This window comes from Ciconia boyciana, chromosome 2, assembly GCF_034638445.1.
Source record: "Ciconia boyciana chromosome 2, ASM3463844v1, whole genome shotgun sequence".
In the NCBI taxonomy this organism is placed as follows: domain Eukaryota; kingdom Metazoa; phylum Chordata; class Aves; order Ciconiiformes; family Ciconiidae; genus Ciconia; species Ciconia boyciana.
Window position 1 is genome coordinate 131,757,706 of NC_132935.1, and position 7,211 is coordinate 131,764,916.

A 7,211-nucleotide genomic window follows, 5' to 3' on the forward strand; every position below is an offset into this window, starting at 1 on the left:
CTTAGGTGTTACTTTTAGGAAGCACCAATAAATAATGACAGCAGTTGTGTCACTGATTGCAGTTCTAAAAGATGCTCGGTGCTTTCATGTTGTGGAAGATGTAAGGATTAAGAAAAGAGTGAGAAGAAGAAAGGAAGGAACTCTGCAAGTATTTCACATTATTTGGTTTGTATTTTGTGGTGGAAAACAATTGTCCCTCAACCATGTTGTCACATTGTATTTGGCAAGTAGGGATTTCTTTGTAGCTTGTTTGCAATAAAGCATGAAATGAACACATTTCCCGGTGTCCTGCTAATAATTTTTATCCCTCTTCCAAGTATGTATAACAATAAGCAGTTGAACATATTTCAGTACTCCTACCTGCAAGTAGGACGTTCCCTCAAGCAGCTCGGATGGATGTTCTGATATCTAAAATTGCTGGAGGAATGAAACTGTTGGCTTTGGTTTGTCCGTTTATGTGAGCATGGCTAAGGGAGGAGTTTTGGCTAGAACAGGCAAGTTGTCAGTACACTGGACATTTTAGTGCCATGAAGGTAGTAGCTTTAAACTTGATTTTGCAAGTGCTGTGCTCTCATATTCAGTAACGTCTGCTAAGTTTGCAGTCTCAAAGGTGCCTGGCTTAGAAAAACAAAGTCTGCCCAAGCAAAATTGGGTCAGACTGTGGGAGGGAGAGGATTATTTGGATTTGCATGTAATATGAAAAAGGACTGTTTATTTTATTTCTTTTTTTTTTTTCTTTTGTCCCTATAAGTAATTCCAGTTTTCTGTATTAGATCTGACCTGAAGATAAGCTAAAATGGAAGGCCTCGGTGTTCTAGCAGGAAGAGGAAGAAAGTTATCCATTGAGGAGAAAAGAACTATTAATGAAATCTCTACGCCATCTTTTCAACTCAAGCAGAAGCCAAATGCCTTATTAGAAACTGAAAACCATCAGAAAGCTATGATCCCTCACCATCCTTGGTGTTGCAGAGAGTTGTCTGGCCAACCTGCAAGACTTGTATGATATTCTGCAGTAAAAATAAGCAAGCGTGAAAGAAATAGGAATATTTTTAAAGTGTCTCCTCCTTTACATGTTTGATAGAAGCAAAGGAATACAGACTTTCTTTTCCCTTCTCCCCTCTAACTTTGTTTCTTACAAGGTCTTTGTTGTTTCCTCCCTTTATTTCTAGGCAATTTTTGTTCTGTTTAGTTTTGTTTCTTTAGGTCAGATTTAACAAAATAACATAGAGTCACTATGTTTATTTGCACAGATCCAAATTAAAATTGGTGCCGAGGGCAAATGCTAGAGTAACCAAATATACAGGCCTCAAATTTTCCTTGATATTTATGACTATTTCAGAGAAGATAATACTAGCGTATAGCAGTGGTTGACTGGAAGAGCCTCAGGTGCTGTTTTTCCATCTGCAGTTTCTTACTGGTTGTGTGCTGGTTTCTTGCAAAATATTAGACCAGAACAATATTTTTCTTGAAGGGCATTCCAGCTGTTTATTTCCATATCTCCCAGTTTCCCCTCCTACTTCTGGCCCTTTGTACTGGGATGCAAGGCACAAAGGCCAAGGAGCTGGCTGCCCTCTTTTCCCTGCCTACACCAGGGACTCGCCAGTCCCTCAGCTCTCTGTAGTCGAGGCAGATACAAACATCTCCTTCAGACGATTCGGACTGACTAGGATTTAATTTGTCCTCTGAAAACACCTGTGCCTCCAATGTCTGCAAAGGCAGACAAAGGCAATTCTATACCTCAAGTGGGATGCGGCTGGGTCAGACTGGCTATAAAGCGGTAGTTTTTTCTTCTGGCTTGCAGAGGCTTGGCCATGAGCTGGCATTTGGTTAGCACAGAAAACGTACATGTCATATGAAAGGCAGTATCTCTGTGGTCTACTGTCTACTCCTCACCATTGTCCTGATAAATGCATAAAAAGAGGTGGAATAAGAACAGACTTGTGATATTCTCAGTCCAAATACTCTCGGTTAGTAAGTACCTTTCCTGTATTTTTCTTCTGTTTTTCCTTTTGGTGCAAAGAAACCCGTGATAAATTCTCATGTGCCATTTATTCCACATCTGGGAAAAAAAAACCCAAAACGTTAAAAAGTTAGACATTCTTTATAAACTTTAGAGGGAGCCCTGCTTTAAGCAGGTTGTACATGTGTATTTCCAAATGAGCATCTGTTTCCTTTGGCAGATTACCCCACAGTTCCCACCACACTCCTGAAGCCTCGGGAACTTGCCTCTTCTGCTGACAGTACCCCGAGCCCGAGGGGCAGGTGGGTCTGGCCCAGTGAGGTGACCTCTAGACAGTTCTGTGTGATGACTTGCTAAGGGAACTTTTTGTTGCCCGCAGGCTGAGGGAAGTCAGAGTACTGGCAATGGGAACCAGGGAGAGCCGATAAAGAGGCTGGGAGGAGTTAGTCGTTTTGAGAGGCATTTGCATTGATTCTTTTTATCTGAGATGAGCAAGGATGGGAGAGGTCCAGTGGGTGGTCAATATTTTAAGAGAAGCTGTAGCAAGGTGGCTATGAACGAAGTTAGAAGATCAGGAACAGCAGAGATGTAATTAGGAGAAGTGGGTTTGGAAAGACCCAGACTTATTGGGTCTGGCATTACTGACAGAGTGGTTGTATTACTGGGGAAGGGACCCGTTTTCAGCTGGAGAGCTTGCGCTTGTTCTAATTACATGCTAAAAAAACATTTCCCATTGGTTCTTTGACAGCAAAGGGTCAGAGCTTATGCCTGTGCCGAAGATGTGGCAGCTGAACAAGTTACTGTGCATCAGCTGAGTTACACTGACTCTGGTGCTGGTTCATGTAAACGCTGTATCGTACAATCTAATGTAGCAGGAAACAAGAAAGATTTAAGCTAAATGCGATCATCTTGCCTTCCCAGTGCTCTGAGGTTGTGTCTGTGGGTGGCTCCCACCACGCCAAGGACAGACGGAACTTGGTCCCTTGCAGGGCTTCTCCTGCCACTTCCCTCCCTTGGCCCTGTGCCCTGGTTACATGCAGGGTTTGTGCTGGTGTAAGTGCTGTTTAGGGGGGGTAATCTTTTACTAGAATAAATATACCAGTACAATTCCTAGCACTCATGTACTATGCTGTTTTAAAGCTATCACACATTAGTATCACTTACCCTCTTCCTTAGCACAGGCATAAGCTTATCTAATACCCTCCTAATGCCAATTTAATTAACTCTTTCAGTTCATTAAAGGCTTTATTATTTTAGACACACCTGCGTAGTTAGAGTGGTACTACTCTCATGTGGTAGTACGACTCCCATAGGTAGACAACCTCTAGTACAGCATTTAACATGTCAATGGCTGTCAGTTTTAATTATATCAATACCTCATTGCTGCAAATAAACATTACAAGTACACATGGATGAAATCAAACCAGCTGGCTTGTTAAACAGAGGAGATGGGCAAGTAAAACCATCTGGTGTTCAGAGTCCCCTTTTGACACTGTATTTTAGGGGGTCTTTAGTTCTTTCAGTAGTAAGTCAAGTGGATCAGATACCTCTCACTGCCTGGCATAGCTACATCAGACAGGCTTTGCCCTCCCTGTTGCCCGTGTATTCTGTCCCTTTTAGAAGAGTGTATCCATTGCCTTAAAGGCATTACAGTGGAGAAATTGTGCTATTTTTTTCAGACTATTTCTGAAAATATGGAGTCAGCAGTCGCATCCATGTCATATTTGAACTTACAATATAAATTACATCACATGCACTAGTATATTTGAAACAGCTTTTTGATTGTCTCATAAACATCTGCAAGGCCATTTATGGCCACAAAATCATGTTGTAGGGTGTGAGTGGTGCTGGACTATTGTTGCTTCTTTGCAGTTGGCAGCCCGAACTTTGTGAGCCTCCATGTGTGAGTTGCAGCAATAGCTCGGCACCACAAGCAGCTTCTGGCTAACTATGACCTCATCATGAAGCCATGCGGTCTATTGTTCCATTTCCTTCATTTTGTACATTTACAATGAAGGAGTAGTGCACTTTGGATTGATCTATATAAGGTGGTTACTGTGAAACAATCTGAAGTAGGGAATCCAAAGCCCAGCAGCTATCCTGCACCAGTTACTCAAGTAGATGCTCTTATTTTCCATGATGGATGCCTTCGTTTGCTTTTAACATAGTTCACTTCTCATGTGTATTAAGGGAAACCACACAAATGCATACTTACTGCAAAAAAGTGTCCCCTCGGGAAGCTGTTGCAGAACAGATACTCTGCAGTAGCTGTTCTGAGCTCTCTCCTGTGTAGACAAGTCCTATGGTGTAGGTCATTGCTTTGTCTGCTCTTAATGACTTCATGTGAGGTTTATTCATTATATTAGGTGGCCAAAAAAGCTGAGGCCAAGGACTACCTGAACTGTGTGTTACTTAATTAGACATGCTTTCAGGCATTTGAGTGACTCTTTAGTTTCCACCTGTGGCTTGATTCCCTCTTTCTGACTCCAAATTCTAAAACATTTGGGTTTATTTTTTAATTAATTACCTTGTAATCACTAGTGTTGGATATTAGTGTAGCTTCTGTGGTGGGAAGAGTGGTAAGAATTTCTTAGTTACATTATTAAAAAACTCATTGGTCTGACCATAGGATTTATTGGTAGAGCAATATTCTTGGAGAGGTTTGTAATGCCTCCTGTCTTAGCTCAGCTTGTGACGTGGGACTTGACCATGCGCTTGCTGCGATTTCAAGTAAGTATTTCCATGCTGTACTGTGCTGCACTCCCTCACTTCATTAGCACAGTTAAGCAAGAAGCCAAAAGTCTTTTTGCAGTCATTTATTTATTTTCTCAGAAAGTTTTTATATTACTTAATTTTTTTTTTTAAAAGCATTTTGCCCCTGTGCATTGAGAGCATGGTAGTTGGACTTGCTGGTGTGGTTATGCTGATTACACTCTGATTACAGGTATGTTGTGTAATATCTAGGGTACAGTTAGAACTGAGATTTCAAGGGAGTACATAAGCAACTCTCCCCTACCTGTAGCGCTCACCTACCTTTTCAGAGCATATTGTCTTTCATATATGCAAGAGTCGAGGCCTTTACATACTGACCTCGAGTCAGACCAGTCTCAGCAACTACAAAATTCATTTCTCACTAAGTACAGGAAACAGAAAGACATGCAAATTTTAAGTGAGAGCCTGCTGAGTTCTCTTAATAGTCAGATATGACTGGATCAGACACAAGAAGATGAAGTTGGTTCCGGTTTTGTGCTTATTCAAAGTAGACACAGGCAGCAAGCAGTCTGTAGCAGCTCTAATTGAGCAGCTTCAGATGGCAAGTAATAGAGGATGATAAGGAAGAGCAGGAGGCCTTCAATTGTTTGAACTTCAGTTCTCCACTAACAGAAAGTATCTCTTGAGTTTGTAATTCTGTCTTTGAAATTTCCTCCAGTGCTGCTTGCTTTATATACATACATTGTCCTCCACAAATTCAAGCTTTAGTACTGCCTTAAACTTCAATTTTGCTTTTGCAAAGCACCGCCTATGAAATCAAATCAAATCGCCTCTTTTTCAAAATACGCATCTTTTATTTTAAGAGCAGTTAATATTCATCATGGGAAAGAGTGAGGGACTAGGAATCAAGCCTGCGATGGTCCCGGTGTTGTAGGTGTCTTGCAATTGTGTAAAGAAAAGTGAAATGCTCCATATCTGTTCTTCCCACATAAGATGCCCAGTATACGCTATAACCATTCTATCCGTATGGGTAAAGTGCTCTCATTTATTTGCATTGTTTTTCTTCATTGTTTTTCTGCATCCTCAGCCTTGCATCAGCAGATCAGCTCTGTGACTCTAGTCCAGCATTTACGGATGTTATTGCAAAAGGAACAGGAACATTTCAGTAGGTACTGCTTCAAGTGCTGTTTTAGCACAACTTTATTCGAAAGATAGGGATTTATCAATGAGTAATCTTTTAACCAATTTGATATAACTGCATTTTGCAGAGGCAACATTTCCAGCTGGTGAGAAAGTTTCCCAAATCTATGTTTACCAGCATTTGCTGTGGCTCTGTTGCTCTTGCACATATGCACAGCAAGCAAACTGCACATTACTAGCACCTAACAGCTAGGCTGCAGTCATCCACATCTGCTCCCAACTGCTCCTCCACAGCTGTCCTGGATGAAGTTAAACAGCTTCTGCCTCCTGTCCAAATGTTCAGTGTCCTGGTTTCAGCTGGGATAGAGTTAATTTTCTTCCTAGTAGCTAATATAGTGCTGTGTTTTAGATTTAGTATGAGAATAATGTCAATAACACACTGATGTTTTAGTTGTTGCTAAGTAATGTTTACACTAGTCAAGGGCTTTGCAGCTTCCCATGCTCTGCCAGGTGCACAAGAAGCTGGGAGGGGGCACAGCCAGGAGAGTTGATTCAAACTGGCCAAAGGGCTATTCCATACCATATAACATCATGCTCAGTATATAAACTGGGGGGGGAGTTGGCTGGGGGGTAGCGATCGCTGCTCAGGGAGGGGCTGGGCATCAGTTGGCGGGTGTTGAGCGGTTGCATCACTTGGGTTTTTTTGTTTTTTTCCCTGGGTTTTGTTCCTCTCTCTCTCTTTTGTTATTTTCCTTTTCATTACAATTTATTATTGTTAATAATAATAATAATCATCATCATTATCATAATTGTATTTAAATTATTAAACTGTTCTTATCTCAGCCCACAGGTTTTCTTACTTGTGCTTTTCAGATTCCCTCCCCCATCCCACCGGGAGAGGGGAGGGTGGTGGCCGCGTGGTGCTTAGTTGCCAACTGGGGTTAAACCACGACATTCAGTAAAACCATTTGGAAGCCAAGGAAGCAAATAGTGAGTTGGATATTTAGAACTATTAGAGAGCTGTTCTTTTTCATCAGAACTGTTGGCAGGTTAAGAGAGTCCTTTACAATATCTTTGGTAAGGGATTTTAATATTCTAATAAATGTTCTCTTACATATCTATTCAATTTAAATTTAAACTTTTAAAACTTTATAATTTAGTTGTTGTTCATCCTAAAATACATTCGCAAACCAGCATGGATCTTGCATGTCTGCCATGGGATAAAGAAAAACAAAGTCTCTTTATTCAAACCTTGAACCATATTTAAGCAGTTAGTATTGAATGCTTACGTTACTAACTTTATTCCCCAGGCCCACTTACTTCCCTCTAAATGAACACAACATCCTCTTAAGGGAGACACTAATCTTCATGACAGCAGCTCCGACTGCTGATCTACTGG